This window comes from Pelophylax lessonae, assembly GCF_965119305.1.
Source record: "Pelophylax lessonae genome assembly, chromosome: 3".
NCBI lineage: Eukaryota > Metazoa > Chordata > Amphibia > Anura > Ranidae > Pelophylax > Pelophylax lessonae.
This window is the reverse complement of record NC_138770.1, coordinates 25,682,288-25,701,775: the sequence shown is the minus strand read 5'-3', so window position 1 is coordinate 25,701,775 and position 19,488 is coordinate 25,682,288. Positions and strand designations below refer to the sequence as shown.

General features: G+C 47.0%; 2 protein-coding genes across 2 annotated transcripts in view; both read right to left on the bottom strand.

The window, feature by feature from the left end:
• The window catches only part of LOC309550256 (gastrula zinc finger protein XlCGF66.1-like), a gene marked incomplete at its 3' end in the record, with an annotated part of 56,450 nt that extends 50,742 nt beyond the window's left edge, over nt 1-5,708 (bottom strand). The window contains exon 1 of the mRNA XM_082250664.1: nt 5,663-5,708. The remainder of the gene's footprint in view (nt 1-5,662) is intronic.
• Nucleotides 1-19,488, bottom strand: part of LOC309550255 (uncharacterized protein) — a gene marked incomplete at both ends in the record, with an annotated part of 88,961 nt that overhangs the window by 46,548 nt on the left and 22,925 nt on the right. The window lies entirely within an intron of this gene.

Below are 19,488 nucleotides of genomic sequence, written 5' to 3'. Positions count from 1 at the left end.
TGATTATGCAAATCCTGCGAAAGGACCCGAGGATTCGTGCTATCAAGGAGGGGGGTAATTACTGGTTGGCAACCCTTCTTGATCCACGTTACAAGGGTAAAGTTGCAGAGCTCACCCTGCCTTTGCAGAAGGAGCAGAGGATGAAACATCTTGAGGAGGCCTTGGCCTTGAAAAAATAATTGTGTACCGCCTTTCTAGACACTGGGAGGTTGATTTCTGGGGGGGAAAAAGTGAGTAGAACCGACCGTGTCGGTTCTACTCACTTTGTCCCCCCAGAAATCCACCTTTAAACCCTGGTGCTTTCCCTCCTATTTAGCAGATAATGATGACCTCCACACTACATTAGCTGACACATGGACTCTGGGAGGTCAACATTCTCCGGACATGTTTCTGAGGCATCGTTCAGCCAATGGAGGAGCGGTGGAGGAGGCGGCAGGCTGACCGATGCCTTTAAACAGTTCTTTTGTCCTCAGCAGCACCCAGGTCTGTTAGGTTTAAGCAACCATCGCCAGCATCTCCATCATATGGTGCATGATTATCTAGGAGCAAAAGCAGACTTGGAGACCTCTCCAGCTGAGCATCCACTGGGTTACTGGGTCTTGAGAATGGACCACTGGCCAGAACTTGCTCAATATGCAATGGAGCTACTGGCCTGTCCTGCTTTCAGCGTGCATTCCGAACGGACATTCAGTGCTGCTGGAGGTTTTGTCATGTACAAAAGAGTGTGTCTGTCCACAGACTCTGATGATCAGCTGACTTTCATCAAAATGAACCAGTCCTGGATCAACAAGAGCTATCAGGCCCCTGATGCTGATGTAACTGATTGAATTTGCTAGGGGTCTGCCATCCCTTGAAGACTGCATATGCTGCCTATCCTATTCCTCTACCTTGATTCTGCTAGCTTCCAACAATGTTTTTGGTTAAGGTCACTACCAACCCCCAAGGCCTAATTTTTCTGCACTTGTATGACAGGTGCATACAATTTAAATGTCGTATGTCATTTTTAATAGCAGGCCCTGTCCCTGTGCCCTGCTAACCGTGAGGGTTTATGGTGTTCAGGCACCACCAACACCAAAGGTCCAATTTTTGGCACGTGTGTAGCACATGCAATTTCAAATTTGCATGGAATTCTTACCAGCAGGTCCCATTCCTGCACCCAGCAAGACTAACTGCGAGGCCTTGGTTACGGTGTTCAGGCACCACATACGGCAAAGGCCCAATTTTTGGCACTTGTATAGCACATGCGATTTCAAATTTGCATGGAATTCTTACCAGCAGGTCCCATTCCTGCACCCAGCAAGAGTAACGGCGAGGCCTTGGTTACGGTGTTCAGGCACCACCTTCCACAAAAGCCCAATTTTTCGCACTTTTATAGCACATGGGATTTTAAATTTGCATGGAATTCATACCAGCAGGTCCCATTCCTGCACCCAGCAAGAGTAACTACGAGGGGTTGGTTAAGGTGTTCAGGCACCAGCAACACCAAAGGCCCAATTTTTGGCACCTATATGACAAGTACATGCGGTTTCATATTTGTATGGATTTTTAGCAGCAGGGCCCGTTCCTGCACCCAGCAAGAGTAACTGCGAGGGGTTATGGTGTTCAGGCACCATATGACAAGTACATGTGATTTGAAATTTGTATGTATATTTGTATATGACATTTTTTGCTTTAGAAATATCAGTATAGCTGTAGCAGGCTACATAAATCGTAGAGATTCACTACTTTACAGGCACATTCAGGGGACCCCCCAGGCACGATATTTGAAGGAATTTTTCATTTTTATACTTCCACTTTAAGCCTCATTAAAATCAGTAAATTACTGCTCCTTTAAAAACGATTGTTTTTAAAAAAAAAATGTCATTGCTAAATGTTCCCCAGGTCAATACCCGGACCCCCATACACTTTTTTGGAGCAATAACTTGCATTGAAGCCTTCAAAATGAGGCCGTTTGATTAGTTTGTTCAAACAAACTTTTCCTCTGTTCGCGGTGTTATGGTGCAAATCGAACCGGGGGGTGTTCGGCTCATCACTAATTTGTTGGACAATATTAGGATGGGGATATAAAGGGTTATAGGCGGGTTGCCCCTGGTGGGAACATGGAACATGAACATTGTGTTACTTAGGGGGAAGTTTTTATAAAGAGTGGTCACAGGTTCTCTAAAACCATCAAGACCAATGCAGAGCCCATAGCCCTTGATTGGACAGGAGGAGGGACAGTCCACTGCCAGAGTGTAGGGGAGTAGAGGAGAGTGTCGGTTATTGAGAGATCAGTGGATTGGACAAGTAAACAAGCTTTTTCTGGTTCCCTACACCAAAATGACCGTGTAACCCTTGAAGTGGGGCTGCCCCCTTTATACGAGGGTTAAATGCTCATTTAGGTTTTAGTCATTTTTTGTTTCCCCGGAGATGGGCTTTTAAAAAAAATTGAATTTTTACACACATAATAAATCTGCATTTTATGCTTCTAAAAACAAAGCGCCCCCCCTTCCCATGATTATGCCAACCCTTAAAATTGTGTGTCCCCCATAAAACGGCGACTAACTTCACTACCCAACATGGTGAAAAGACAACGCTGCAAAAGCTCCTACAGGTAATTAGTTTAGAAAAAAAACAGGAATAATGGCCCCAGAATTGTGAGCCGCCCAAAGCCCCATAGATGACAGCATAGTATAAATGACAGGTCCTGTTTAAGAAGACATCAGGGGTCTACTAGACCCCCTAACATCACCTATGAACCCCAGTGAAGCTGATCAAGTACAGTTCGGGATGACAGCTCTGAACTTAGAAATGAAATGCTCGTCTCTTCTGGATTCATTCACTGGAGAGAAAATCCGAGAACTAATCACCCTCCTCTCCATCCTCCATGCCGGTGTTCTGCCAAAAACTCCAACTTGCAGAGAACGTTACTTCTGGTGAGTGTAGACCAGGAATAATTGGAGATTTCGACCACTCTGTGTTTTCACAGAACAGCGGCAGCCTTTACACTCCAGTAGACGCTATAATTAGTGGAGATTGTTAGTTCGCCCGCTAGTTGTCGCCACCTTGGAGGCGACCATGTTTATGGTTACTAGCGGGCAGACTAACAATCTCCACTAATTATAGCATGTACCGGAGTGTAAAGGCTGCCGCTGTCCTCTGAAAACACCAAGTGGTCAAAATCTCCAAATTTTCCTGGACTACATTCACCGGAAATAACGTTGTTGTAGTTCTCAGCAATTTGGAGTTTTCAGCAGAACACCGGTCCTGGGTCTGTAGGAGATGCAGGTACATGGTTAAGGTTGTGAGGCGTGGGGATATTTGTTTCTTCAGAGGAAGGGTGTAAAAGTGTGAATTTCAGTACAACCCAAATCTGCATCTCATCCCTCGTTACAAGAGACTGCTAAGGTTAGAAGGTGACATCTCCAAAATGAAGAGAATGGGTTGGCCCTGTAAGTGGGGAAATGTTCTGACCCTGAAGGGGCTAATCTAGATTTCCCCACTGTGACGGGAGTCACTTTGGTTGGGGGGGCCCGTGGAACCCAGCTTACCTTAGAGAGGTTGGGAAATCCCTGTCTCGGCTCCCTAGGCCCCTCTTATGTGTCTATTAGGGGCACAGGGTGACCAAGGAAATGATTGACAGCTACTCAATGGACACTGAGAATATGGTTTGGATTACTTCAAATGGGACAGTAATAATTATCAACAATATCTCTCAAGAAATATATGAAGACTATTCCTGGTTTGTTTGATTCTGAACATGTTCATTGAAATAGCTGGTCACATTGGCCTCTGTTCCATGTTCTTCAAGTAGTAGATGAACAGTCTGTTACTGGTAGTCTCCTGCTATTGTCTGTGTATTAAGAAGTTGTGATGTGTTTACACTTATAATAACGTGTATTGTACTCAATGAAATCGATGATGGAAAGTCTGCTAGTTAATTAGCTCAAGTTAAGTAAATCACTGTCATCTATTAGTTGCTAGTGGGAAAGTAGAATATTGTTTGTGTTGGTTGTTCCTTAGATAAATTAATTATATTTCTGTACACAATTTTATCTGCATAGGATAATGTAATCAGGCACCTGACCTGGTGGGGTTTATATTTGGTGTGAATTTGTTCAATAAATGTTCCAGATCTTATACAAGCTATTCTCAGTCAGTTTTGTATGGGGGGGGGGGCGGCGGCTAAAATATCTGACCTCTATGTTCAAGACTGCAGGAAGCGCTATTCTCACGGAAGCACGCAAGCACATTGTGGGGTCGCGGTTCAGTTACACACACTCTATATGTGTGTATCTTCACCTGCTGGAGATAAAAGACATCAGAGTGACTATGGAGGAAGAAGACTATGGAGGAAGATCTATATAGAGAAATCAGGACCTCCTTCCTCCTGCTGGTGACCCCTCCAGTTATATAAAGATCAATATAGAGGAATTGGGACCTCCCTCCTCCTGCTGGTGACCCCTCTAGTGATATAAAGATCTACAGTGCCTTGAGGAATCGGGACCTCCTTCCTCCTGCTGGTGACCCCCTCCAGTGATATAAAGATCAATATAGAGGAACTGGGACCTCCTTCATCCTGCTTGTGACCCCTCTAGTGAAATAAAGATCTATAGTGCATTGAGGAATCGGGACCTCCTTCCTCCTGTTGGTGATCCCTCCAGTAATATAAAGATCTATATAGAGGAATCAGGACCTCCTTCCTCCTGCTGGTGACCCCTCCAGTGATATAAGGATCTACAGTATATAAAGTAATCTGGATGTCCTTTCTCCTGCCGGTGATCTCTCTAGTGATATAAAGATCTATATAGAGGAATCAGGACCTCCTTCCTCCTGTCAGTGATATAAAGATCTATATCGAGGAATCGGGACCTCCTTCCTCCTGCCAGTGATATAAAGATCTATATAGAGGAATCAGGACCTCCTTCCTCCTGCCAGTGATCCCTCCAGTGATATAGAGATCTATATAGAGAAATTTGGACGTCCTTCCTCATGCTGGTGACCCTTCTAGTGATATAAAGATCTACAGTGCATTGAGGAATCGGGACCTCCTTCCTCCTGCTGGTGACCCCTCCAGTGATATAAAGATCTATATAGAGGAATCAGGACCTCCTTCCACCTGCTGGTGACCCCTCTAGTGATATAAAGATCTATATAGAGGAATCAGGACCTCCTTCCTCCTATTGGTGGCCCCTCTAGTGGTTTAAAGATCTACAGTATGTATATATATATATATATATATATATATATATATATATATGAATCATGACCTCCTTCCCCTGCTGGTGACATGTCTAGTGATATAAAGATTTATATATTCCTCCTGCCAGTGATCCCTCGTGCTCATCTCTTCTGGGTTCACTCACCGGAGGAGAGAGCTGAGAACTAATTATCCTCCACTCCATCTGCCATGCCAGTCCCAGGCCTGCAGGAAGGGCAGAGGAGCCCAGGGTAGGAGCCCCGGGGAGGGGTTTGTATCTTTGAAGAAAGGGTGTGGAAGTGCCAATTTCAGTAGAACCTGAATCTTATCCCTCTTTACAAGAGATTAATCTAGGTTTCCACACTATATATGTGTGTATCATCATCTGCTGGAGATAAAAGACGTCACAGTGACTATGGAGGAAGAGGACGGGCATGATGGGTGGGGGTTACTGGGTGTAAATATAAAATAAGATCTTATTACCTCCTCTGCTGCCTCTTCCAGCAATGTCTCCTCTCTACTTCCTCCCAACTCACCTCTCACCCGGAACTTCCTGTCTGTACCTGACATCACTTCCTGTCTGTCTTCCATAGAGATTTCCAGTCTGGTTGGAAGTGAGATCACCACCTTGTGGAGCTCAGAGGAAATGCAGCCCTGAGAAACGTCTGGTAGTGTGAACACGGCCTTGTGCTGTGTGTGTATGTACTGTATATCCTTATAGATGGGTCATCTCCACTACCACCAAGGGGGAGAGAAATATATTACTGCTCGGGGGGGGACTGGGTGTAAATAAAAAATAAGATCTTATTACCTCCTCTTCTGCCAATTTCAGCGTCACATCTACCTCGTATCACACGGAGCTTCCTCTATGTACCTCAGATCACTTCCTGTGTTCCATAGAGACTTCCTGTCTGGGTAGAAGTGAGACCACCACCTTGTGGAGGTCAGAGGAACTGCAGCCCAGAGAACCATCTCGTAGTGTGAACACATCCTTGTGCTGTGTGTGTATGTACTTTATATCCTCATAGATGGGTCATCTCCACTCCCACCAAGGGGGGGATAAATATAATACTGCCTATTACCATCGCACATTCACCCCCCCCCTCCTTTCCTTGGCCAGGCAGGCTGCATGCTCAGATTAAGAGTTTAGTATGTATTTAGTTGACCTCATGCATTTGTTTTTTGTCTTAAGGACCCCTTTAAAAAGACCTACTAGATTCAGAGTGTGGAATGTAATTCTGAGGGCTCTTTGAGTGTTTATTCTTACAATGGGGAAAATAATGATTTCATCCCCTGCAGATTGTGTAAGTTTGCCCACTTACAAAGAAATGGTGGGTGTATAATTTTTTTATCATAGGTGTATTTTTATGATAGAGACAGAATATCAACCAGAAATCCAGAAAAAAAAAACCATGAGACAAATGTTATAAATGGAGTTGCAGTTTAGTGAGTAAAATAAGCACTTGGTCCCCAAACAAAACATGACTTTGTGATTGCCAACAAGGGTTCTTCCACCAACTACTGAGGTAAGACGTTTCTTGTAGTTAGTGACCAGGTTTTCACACATCTCAGGAGAGATTTTGGTCCACTCTTCTTTACAGATCTTCTCTAAACCCTTAAAGTTTCTTGGCTGTTGCTTGGCAACTTAAAGTTTTAGCTCCCTCCATACATTTTCTATAGGATTAAGGTCTGGAGACTGGCTAGGCCACTTTATGACCTCAATGTGCTTCTTCTTAAGCCACTTCTTTGTTACCTTGGCGGTATGTTTTGGGTCATAGTCATGCTGGAAGACCCATCCAGGACCTATCTTCAGTGTACACGTATACTGTGTATATATATATATATATATATATATATATATATATATAGACACTCCAGATGATCCAGAACTAAGAATACCGAAGTGAAGCGCTCCATTCTAATGACCTGCACCAGAGAGATGAACACAGCCAAATGCCGTATTTTCCATTTGGAAACGGTAAAATATTTGCTTTTATACTAATGGAATAATTAGCTTATATTCTTCGATGTCTACTGAACTCCAACACTAACGAGGAGGATTCCAGTTACTAGTATGAAACCATGCCGGATGAAGGAGCATAAGGGTTCTACTCATAAATAATTAGTTACACCATAGTGACAAGCATTCATCCAGGCATGACAAATTTTGACCATCCCCCCCTTCCTGCCCCCCCTCAATACCGGGCACCGTCCCTCCTTCCTGCCCCCCCTTTAATACCGGCACTGCCCCCCCTTTCAATACCGGGCACTATCCCCCCCTTCCTACCCCCCCCTTTTTCAATACCAGGCACTGTCACCCCCTGATAGGCGGCACTAATTGTCACTTATGATGAGGCTGCACTGATGGGCACTGAAATTCAGCACTGATAGTTGCCACTGGTTAGCAGTACTGATGGGTACTAATTATCAGCACTAATAGTTGTCACTGGTTAGCAGTACTGATGGGCACTGATAGGTGGCACTGATTGGTAGTACTGATGGGCACTGATAGGTGGCACTTGTGGGCACTGATAAGTAGTACTGATGGGTACTAATTAGCAGCACTGATAGTTGGCACTGGTTGGCACTAATTAGCAGTACTGATGGGCACTGATTGGTAGTACTGATGGGCACTGATAGTTGGCACTGACTGGTAGTACTGATGGGCACTGATTGGTACTATTGATGAGCACTGATTGGTAGTACTGATCGACACTGATTAGGGTTGAGCGAACACGGACTGTATTATTCGTGTTCGTACCGAATAATTGTTTTTTTGTTACCCGAACACGGACCCGAAAACTTTACTGTATATTTGGGTAAAAATCCGTGTTCGGTCGTTTTATTTCCGGGTTTTGCATGCATTGGCGTGCTTTTCATGGCGGGCTTTCAACAGCCAATCAACAAGCGTTTAACTGGTGTGCCTTAAGCCATCCCAGCCATGCCTACAAATGTATTAGTAGCTGTGATTGGCCATCTGAAGCATGTGACCAAGTCTTTATAAGTCCGAGGCAGCGCCGCTGCGTCATTCTGCTGTGTTAGTTCAGGGACAGAGCACACATCATACGTGCTGGCTGCTGATTAGGGACAGACAGGAAAAAAAAAACATTTGTGTCCGGATAGAATTGAGGGACAGGTCGGAGTGTGTTAGGCAGGGCGAGTTGTAGGCATTTTAGGGCGAGGCTGCTGATTTTTAGGGTCAGTTTTCTACGATCGATTTTGCTGTGTGGGAGGGGTTTTCAGTGACCGATCTACGATCTTATCAATTCTTTTAGGGAGAGGCTGCTGCTGATTTTTAGGGTCAGTTCTCTACGATCGATTTTGCTGTGTGGGAGGGGTTTTCAGTGACCGATCTACGATCTTATCAATCCTTTTAGGGAGAGGCTGCTGCTGATTTTTAGGGTCAGTTTTCTACGATCGATTTTGCTGTGTGGGAAGGGTTTTCAGTGACCGATCTACGATCTTATCAATCCATTTAGGGAGAGGCTGGAGATAGGCAGGTGTCAGTGGTCCACATCGATTTTGCTGTGTGTGGGGTGCAGTGAACACAATTTTTTTTGCCCACTGAGGAGGAGGGAGAAAAGTATTTTTCTATCAGTCACTGTGTGCAGCATTTTTCCTTCAGCTGTGCTGTGCTGACTGATCATACACTGCTGTGTTCAGTTCACATGTGCTATTATTGAGTGGTTTCAAAAATCATACACTTTTTTCTATTCCACTATTCAATATACAGCCTTGGGTTAAAAAAAATTAAATTGTGGCCTGCAGCAGAGCTGAATGATATTTGGGGTTTTTGGGGTTCATCTCATACTTCTGAAGATTTGAGGGTGCTGCCTGTTCCAAACTCCTCCTACTCCTCATCCAGCCTTTTAGGGGTACAAACAATAGTAATTGGGGCCTAGTGTGGTTTTGTACGTGTGAGATACATCCACTTTTTTTGATCATATTTTCTATTCCGCTATTCAATAAAAACCTTTGGGGATCAATTAAATTGCAGGATAGTCTGTGTTGGTACGTGTGAGATCCACCTTTCCAAGTTTTTTGGGTTCATCTCATACTTCTGAAGATTTGAGGGTGCTGCCTGTTCCAAACTCCTCCTACTCCTCATCCTGCCTTTTAGGGGTACAAACAATAGTAATTGGGGCCTAGTGTGGTTCTGTACGTGTGAGATACATACACTTTTTTTGATCATATTTTCTATTCCGCTATTCAATAAAAACCTTTGGGTATAAACAATTAAATTGCGGGATAGTCTGTGTTGGTACGTGTGAGATCCACCTTTCCAAGTTTTTGGGGTTCATCTCATACTTCTGAAGATTTGAGGGTGCTGCCTGTTCCAAACTCCTCCTACTCCTCATCCAGCCTTTTAGGGGTACAAACAATAGTAATTGGGGCCTAGTGTGGTTTTATACGTGTGAGATACATACACTTTTTTTGATCATAATTTCTATTCCGCTATTTAATCAAAACCTTTGGGTATAAACAATTAAATTGCGGGATAGTCTGTGTCGGTACGTGTGAGATACACCTTTCCAATTTTTGGGGCGCATCTCATACTGCCGAGGATTTGAGGGTGCTTCAGTCTGCCTCCTGCCTGTTCCGATCTCCTCCTACTCCTCATCCTGCCTTTAGGGTACAAAAAATTGTAATCGGGGCCTAGATTGTGTTTGTACGTGTGAGATACACCGTTTTGTAAAATTTGTCCTATTCCGCTATTCAATATACACCCTGTTTGAGTGTAAAAAATTAAATTGCGGGATAGTCTGTATCGCTACATGTGAGATACACCTTTTTAAATTTGTTTGGCGCATCTCCTTCTACCGCCGAGGATTGCAGGGCGCTTCAGTTTGGCTCCTGTTCCCAACTCCTCCTACTCCTCTTCCTCATCCTGCCTTTAGGGTACAAAAAATTGTAATCGGGGCCTAGTTTGTGTTGGTACGTGTGAGATACACCGTTTTGTAAAATTTGTCCTATTCCACTATTCAATATACACCCTGTTTGAGTGTAAAAAATTAAATTGCGGGATAGTCTGTATCGGTACATGTGAGATACACCTTTTTAAATTTGTTTGGCGCATCTCCTTCTACCGCCGAGGATTGCAGGGCGCTTCAGTTTGCCTCCTGTTCCCAACTCCTCCTACTCCTCTTCCTCATCCTGCCTTTAGGGTACCAAAAATTGTAATCGGGGCCTAGTCTGTGTTTGTACGTGTGAGATACACCGTATTATAAAAATTTTTCTATTCCGCTATTCAATATACACCCTTTTGGAGTGTAAAAAAATTAAATTACGGCATAGTCTGTATCGGTACGTGTGAGATACACCTTTTAAATTTGTTTGGCGCATCTCCTTCCCCCGCCAAGGATTGCAGGGCGCTTCAGTTTGGCTCCTGTTCCCAACTCCTCCTACTCCTCTTCCTCATCCTGCCTTTAGGGTACAAAAATTGTAATCGAGGCCTAGTTTGTGTTTGTACGTGTGAGATACACCGTTTTGTAAAATTTGTCCTATTCCGCTATTCAATATACACCCTTTTGGAGTGTAATAAATTAAATTGCGGGATAGTCTGTATCGGTACATGTGAGATACACCTTTTTAAATTTGTTTGGCGCATCTCCTTCTACCGCCGAGGATTGCAGGGCGCTTCAGTTTGCCTCCTGTTCCCAACTCCTCCTACTCCTCTTCCTCATCCTCCCTTTAGGGTGGTACAAAAAATTTTAATTGGGGCCTAGTCTGTGTTTGTACGTGTGAGATACACCGTTTTTTATCCTATTCCGCTATTCAATATACACCCTTTTGGGGTAAAAAACATTAAATTGCGGCATAGTTTGCATATTTGACTGTGAGATACACCCGTGCGATACTGTTGTTGTTTTGTTCCGCTATTCAATAAACACCGTTCTAGGGCAAGATCTTAAATTACAGAAATATGAGGAGACCGTCAAATAGGGGCCGTGGCGCTGCTGGTAGAGCTCCTGTTGCAAGGAGAGGACGTGGTCGATCTGTGCCAGCTACACGCACAAGTGAAACACCTTCCTCAAATGTTAGTAGGCGACAGAACCTGCATCAGTATTTGGTAGGGCATCATACGCCTCTAGAAGTGATGAGGCCAGAACACAGAGAGGCGATAGTAGATTGGTTTGCTGCTGACAGTGCCTCCAGTTCCTTCACATTGTCTCCCACCCAGTCTACTGCAGAAAGGTCAGAGTTGGCACCTGCAGCCGATGTCCAACCGTCTTTCACCTCACCCCCCTTGCAAATCAGGCAAGCAGTCTGAGCCCCAATCCATACAGCAGTCTCTTCTTCTTTTTTGAGGACTCTGTCAGCAGGGTTTCCCAGGGCCATCCACCTAGCCCTGCCCCAGAAGTGGAAGAGATTGAGTGCAGCGATGCCCAACCACTTATTTCTCAAGATGAGTACATGCAAGGACCATGGTGCCAACTGCTGTGGCGTTCAGCATTGTGGAGACCGACAAGGAGGGCAGGGGTAAAGACTGGATGGAAGATGATGTGGAGGACGATGAGGTCCTAGACCCCACATGGAATGAACGTCATGCAGGTGACCTGAGTAGTTTGGAGGAAGAGGCGGTGGTCGCACAGAGCCACCAGCACAGCAGAAGAGGGAGCAGGGTGCAGAAGCGGAGCGGCCGTGCCCTAGACACTACGCCTGCTACTGCCCAACGCAGCAAGGGAACGAGCGCACCAAAGTCAGCTCAAAGGAGTTCTCTAGCGTGGAAGTTCTTTAGAAAATGTGCTGATGACAGGACACAAGTGGTTTGCACCCTGTGCAATCAGAGCCTGAAGCGAGGCATAAACCTTCTCAACCTTAGCACAACCTGCATGATCAGGCATCTAAGTGCAAAGCAAGAGCTGCAGTGGAGTAGACACCTTCAAAACCAAGAAACGTCTCTGGCTCATCCTGCTTCCTCTTCTGCTGCAGTCTCGGCCGCTCCAGCCACATCTGTAGTGATACCGGCACCTGCCACCCCGCAAACAGAGGATCTGTCAGCAACACCACCACCTGGGTCACCAACCATCTCCACAATGTCCCGTGGAAACGTTCAGCTTTCCATCTCCCAAACACTTGAAAGGAAGAGGAAGTACCCCCCTACCCAACCGCGATCCCTGGCCCTGAATGCCAGCATTTCAAAATTCTTGGCCTTTGAAATGCTGTCATTCCGTCTGGTGGAGACGCACAGTTTTAAAAACCTTATGTCGGTGGCTGTCCCACAGTACGTCGTGCCCAGCCGCCACTACTTTTCCAGGCAAGCCATCCCTTCCCTGCACAACCGAGTGGGGGAAAAATCAGGTGTGCACTGCGCAACGCCATCTCTGGCAAGGTCCACCTAACTACCGATACGTGGACCAGTAAGCACGGTCAGGGGCGTTATATCTCCCTAACGGCACACTGGGTAAATGCAGTGGCGGATGGGCCTGAGGCGGATAGCAATTTGGCGCATGTCCTTCCACCACCGAGAAATGCAGGGCGCTTCAGTTTGCCTCCTGTTCCTAACTCCTCCTACTCCGCTTCCTCATCCTCTACCGCCTCCTCATCCGGACAGCGTAACACCTTCACCACCAACTTCAGCATGGCCAGGGGTAAACGACAGCAGGCAGTTTTAAAACTTGCCTGTTTGGGGGACAAACCACACACCGCGCAGGAGTTGTGGAGGAGCATGGAACAGCAGACAAATGAGTGGTTGCTGCCAGCGAGCCTCAAGCCCGGCCTGGTGGTGTGCGATAACGGGCGAAATCTCATAGCAGCTCTGGGCCTAGCCGGTTTGACGCACATCCCTTGCCTGGCGCATGTGCTGAATTTGGTGGTGCAGAGGTTCCTTAAAAACTACCCTGATATGTCAGAGCTGCTACAGAAAGTGCGGGCCGTCTGTGCGCACATTCGGCGTTCTCACCCTGCTGCTGCTCGCCTGTCAGCGCTGCAGCGTTACTTCGGCCTTACCGCTTACCGCCTCATATGTGACGTGCCCACAAGGTGGAACTCCACCTTGCACATGCTGCAAAGACTGTGCGAGCAGCAGCAGGCCATAGTGGAGTTTCAGCTGCAGCACACACGCGTGAGTCGCTCTGCGGAACAGCACCACTTCACCACCAATAACTGGGCCTCCATGCGAGACCTGTGTGCCCTGTTGCGCTGTTTTGAGTACTCCACCAACATGGCCAGTGCCGATGACGCCGTTCTCAGCTTAACTATCCCACTTCTATGCCTTCTTGAAAAAACAATTCGGGCGATGATGGAAGAGGATGTGGCACAGGATGAGGAGGAGGATGAGGAGGAGGATGAAGAGGTAACATTTCCAGAGGCTGTCCCACAGTACGTCGTGCCCAGCCGCCACTACTTTTCCAGGCAAGCCATCCCTTCCCTGCACAACCAAGTGGGGGAAAAATCAGGTGTGCACTGCGCAACGCCATCTCTGGCAAGGTCCACCTAACTACCGATACGTGGACCAGTAAGCACGGTCAGGGGTGTTATATCTCCCTAACGGCACACTGGGTAAATGCAGTGGCAGATGGGCCTGAGGCGGATAGCAATTTGGCGCATGTCCTTCCACCACCGAGAAATGCAGGGCGCTTCAGTTTGCCTCCTGTTCCTAACTCCTCCTACTCCGCTTCCTCATCCTCTACCGCCTCCTCATCCGGACAGCGTAACACCTTCACCACCAACTTCAGCATGGCCAGGGGTAAACGACAGCAGGCAGTTTTAAAACTTGCCTGTTTGGGGGACAAACCACACACCGCGCAGGAGTTGTGGAGGAGCATGGAACAGCAGACAAATGAGTGGTTGCTGCCAGCGAGCCTCAAGCCCGGCCTGGTGGTGTGCGATAACGGGCGAAATCTCATAGCAGCTCTGGGCCTAGCCGGTTTGACGCACATCCCTTGCCTGGCGCATGTGCTGAATTTGGTGGTGCAGAGGTTCCTTAAAAACTACCCCGATATGTCAGAGCTGCTACAGAAAGTGCGGGCCGTCTGTGCACACTTTCGGCGTTCTCACCCTGCTGCTGCTCGCCTGTCAGCGCTGCAGCGTTACTTCGGCCTTACCGCTTACCGCCTCATATGTGACGTGCCCACAAGGTGGAACTCCACCTTGCACATGCTGCAAAGACTGTGCGAGCAGCAGCAGGCCATAGTGGAGTTTCAGCTGCAGCACACACGCGTGAGTCGCTCTGCGGAACAGCACCACTTCACCACCAATAACTGGGCCTCCATGCGAGACCTGTGTGCCCTGTTGCTCTGTTTTGAGTACTCCACCAACATGGCCAGTGCCGATGACGCCGTTCTCAGCTTAACTATCCCACTTCTATGCCTTCTTGAAAAAACAATTCGGGCGATGATGGAAGAGGATGTGGCACAGGATGAGGAGGAGGATGAGGAGGAGGATGAAGAGGTAACATTTCCAGAGGCTTTCAGGGCAGTCATTCGCAAGGGGCTCCGAGGGTGGGTTCCTGCACACACAAACGCCAGGGACACAATTGTCCAGCAGGGGCACAGTTCTGGAGGATGAGGAGGAGGAGCTGGAGGAGGAGATGGAAGCATGTTCACAGCAGGGTGGCACCCAGGCCAGCTCATGGCCATCACTGGTGCATGGCTGGGGGGATACAGAGGACACGGACGATACACCTCCCACAGAGGACAGCCTTTCGTTGCCTCTGGGCAGCCTGGCACACATGAGCGATTACATGCTGCAGTGTCTCCACAACGACCGCCGAGTTGCCCACATTCTAACTTGTGCTGATTACTGGGTGGCCACGCTGCTGGATCCCCGTTACAAGGACAACGTACCGTCCTTAATTCACTCACTGGAGCGCGATCGCAAGATGCGCAAGTACAAGCGCACGCTGGTAGACGCGATGCTGCTGGCATTCCCACCTGACAGCGGGGCCACAGTGGAAGCACAAGGCAGAGGAGGAGGAGGAAGAGGTCGCCAATACAACCAGGGCACCGCCAGCACCTCAGAAGGCAGGGTTAGCATGACCGAAATGTGGAAAAGCTTTGTCAGCACGCCACAACAAACAGCAGCACCAGCAGCTCATATGGAACGTCTTAGCAGGAGGCAGCATTTCACCAACATGGTGGAGCAGTATGTGTGCACACGCCTAGATGTACTGAATGAGGGGTCTGCCCCCTTCAACTTCTGGGTCTCCAAGTTGGGCACATGGCCTGAGCATGCCCTTTACGCCTTGGAGGTGCTGGCGTGCCCTGCAGCCAGTGTATTATCTGAACGGGTATTTAGCACGGCTGGGGGCGTTATCACAGACAAGCGCAGCCGCCTGTCCAGAGACAATGTGGACAAGCTCACGTTCATTAAAATGAACCAGGCATGGATCCCACGGGACTTTTCCGTACCTTGTGCAGAATAGCGATGGATACCGACCTTACCCAGCCATTGTTCCATTTTTGCTCTCTCACTCTTTTGGGGTGTACCCTCATTTAAAATTTGTGAAAAGAAGCAGTGTTGGCTACCTCGTCCTCCTCAGGGCCAGATTAACGTAGGGGCTATTGGAGCTGCAGCTCCAGGCCCCTACCTTTATAAAGGCCCCGGGTTGGCCATATTCACTGTTACCGCTCTTCTGTCACTTGTAAACACAGAAGTCTGGCTTCTATGCTCGCTTCCCCAGGCAGCTCCCTCAGAACCTCCCCACACAGCAAGAAGGCCGGACTAGGAGGGACAGTTGCTGATGCATGGATGTGTTTATGGGCTTCAGAGACAGCATCCCATGTGGAATTAGGCATGCATGGCTGCACCCTTCCTCCTCTGGGTGCATGCCAAGGCACGGCCCTTAAGGCCCTTCTAAATCCTCAGCACCAAGCCCATGATGCTCTTAATCCGGCCCTGGTCCTCCTCCACCGCCGCTTCCACCTACACCGCCCATAGGTGTGCGCAGCCTATTGCATTAGGGTGTGCACCCCAAAGTTTAAATACACATGCATGTGTTTGCCTACATGTACATGGCCCCGATACATTACTCTCCCTGCTGGCAAAGTGAAATAGAGCAGAGCAGGTCCGAGGGAGATCTTTCCCATCTCCACACTGGCAAACAGAGCGATAATGCTATGTGCCCTAGGTGATTAGGGTGTGCCCAGGCACATCCGGCACACCCTGTGCGCACGCCTATGAGACCGCCACATCCACCACCACCTCAACCTCCCTCCTACTCCATATGGGCCTCGTCCTTCAGAGATGAAGAACATTGTTTTATTTTTCAGTTTTTTTTTTGTTGTTTTAAGTTATTTCCCTATCCACATTTGTTTGCAGAGCACTTGCCATGCTCTTAACTACGTTTTGCTGCCATTTGCAGCACTCTAGCCCTTTCCATTGGTGTTTTAGAGCCATTTTAGTGCCTGAAAGTTCGGGTCCCCATTGACTTCAATGGGGTTCGGTGTCCGGGAAAAGTTCGGGCAAAAGTCCGGGACACGGACCCGGACTTTTTTTTAAAGTTTGGCCGAACCCGCCGAACACGGACATCCAGGTGTCCGCTCAACTCTAGTTATGAGACCTAGTTTGTTCCTTATTCCTCATATCAGCACCTCCAGGATCCACATCTGGGTAAGCCATAACTCATGAAGGCCACATTCAAGCAAATAGGTGACTCATTATCAGGGCTTGTTTTCTCAGAGAATAGGTGCAGGAATTACCCCTACCCACCTCTGAGCATCATTCCTTTGTTCCACCCCCTACCCACCTCCGAGCACCATTCCTTGGTTCCAACCCCTACCCACCTCCGAGCACCATTCCTTGGTTTCACCCTGTACCCACCTCCAAGGACCATTCCATTCCTTGGTTCCATCCTCTACCCACCTTCAAGCACCATTTCTTGGTTCCATCCCCTACCCACCTCCCAGTACTGCTCTTTTAGACAATACAGAACAAGGTATCATTTTGTGGTGCTGCGTAATTTGTGGACTTTGCTAATGATTGATAACAAGAAAAACAGTAAAATAGATCCCCTGCGGCTAGTAACAATAGATCCCCTAACAATGGACCACACGTAACAAAATTCCTCCCCTAGCAACAATAGACTCCTGGCTGCAACAACAGGTCTCCCCATAGCCAGCATCAATAGACTTCCTGTCAGCAAGCAACAACAGACCCCTCCCAGCAACAACTGACCCCCGAGAAATTTAAGACTCACCCCCAGCAACAGTAGGTCCTCCACCAATGTCCAAATTGGGCCCAAAGTGTAAATATTTTGTGTGGCAACCATTATTTTCCAGCACTACCTTAACCCTCTTGGGCATGGAGTTCACCAGAGCTTCACAGGTTGCCACTGGAGTCCTCTTCCACTCCTCCATGATGACGTCACGGAGCTGGTGGATGTTAGAGAACTTGCGCTCCTCCACCTTCCATTTGAGGATGCCCCACAGATGCTCAATAGGGTTTAGGTGTGGAGACATGCTTGGCCAGTTTATCACCTTCATCCTCGGCTTCTCTAGCAAGGCAATGGTCATCTTGGAGGTGTGCTTGGGGTTGTTATCATGTTGGAATACTGCCCTATGGCTCAGTCTCCGAAGGGAGGGGATCATACTCTGCTTCAGTATGTCACAGTACATGTTGGCATTCATGGTTCCTTCAATAAACTGTAGCTCCCCAGTGCCGGCAGCACTCATGCAGCCCCAGACCATGACACTCCCACCACCATGCTTGACTGTAGGCAAGACACACTTGTCTTTGTACTCCTCACCTGGTTGCCGCCACACATGCTTGACACCATCTTAACCTAGGTTTATCTTAGTCTCATCAGACCACAGGACATGGCTCCGGTAATCCATGCCCTTAGTCTGCTTGTCTTCAGCAAACTGTTTGTAGGCTTTCTTGTGCATCATCTTTAGAAGAGGTTTCCTTCTGGGATGACAGCCATGCAGACCAATTTGATGCAGTGTGCGGCGTATGGTCTGAGCACTGACAGGCTGACCCCCCCACCCTTTTTACCTCTGCAGCCATGCTGGCAGCACTCATACGTCTATTTCCCAAAGACAACCTCTGGCAAGGAGGCTGAGCAAGTGCACTCAACTTCTTTGGTCCACCACGGCGAGGCCTGTTGTGAATAAAACCTGTCCCGTTAAAACACTATGTATCGTCTTGGCCACCATGCTGCAGCTCAGTTTCAATGTCTTGGCAATCTTCTTATATCCTAGGCCATCTTTATGTAGAGCAACAATTCTTTTTTTTCAAATCCTCAGAGTTCTTTGCCATGAGGTGCCATGTTGAACTTCCAGTGACCAGTATGAGAGAGTGTGAGCGATAACACCAAATTTACCCCACCTGCTGCTCATTCACACCTGAGACTTTGTAACACTAATGAGTCACATGACACCGGGGAGGGAAAATGGCTAATTGGGCCCAATTTGGACATTTTCACTTAGGGGTATACTCACTTTTGTTGCCAGCGGTTTAGACATTAATGGCTGTGTGTTGAGTTATTTTGAGGGGACAGCAAATATACACTGTTATACAAGCTGTACACTCACTACTTTACATTGTAACAAAGTGTCATTTCTTCAGTGTTGTCACATGAAAAGATAGAATAAAATATTTACAAAAATGTGAGAGGTGTACTTACTTTTGTGAGATACTGTATATTTTATCTTGTACCTAGGATCTTCAGGACAGATACCTATATACACAACACATTTTGTTCTGATTTTCCCCCTGTGTCCGCCCCAGGTCGGGTTAATTTGTTGGGGGTTGGAAGGAATGCCATGTGCTAGTAAACCATGTTTGTATTTATTATGATGTACATAAATACAGATTATGTTCGATGTCTATGAAACACTAATATCGAGTCTGTTAATTTTAAGAGAAAACGGTCTGTACATCTTCATAGTCCTGAAGAAGCCTTGTGTGAAACGCGTTGACTAGTGAACAGACGAAGATAGAGGAATATGATCCGAAGCAAACACAGTGACGTGACTCCCTCCCTAATGGTTAATGCAAACAGAAAACAGAGGTCGTAGGACTTTATATGAGGCAGGTCATCAACTAAGATATACAAAAATATAATCTGAACGTAGTCATTTATTATACATACAGTAATTGATACAAATGTTGACATCAGTAACAAATATGATGCAGACATGTATACAAAAAAAGCGGAGACAAAAAAATCCATATAGTAAGGAGATTGTTATAATAGTAATAAGATATATTCAGTAAAAAAGTACATGGTCGTCACTAAATGTTACATCTAAGTGAAGAGAGAAAATATCTATACCTACACGAACCTTATGATATATACCAACTTATCCTTATATATGTATGATGTACATGAGTGAAATTAGTAGGAGACATTGATCTCCTGTGTA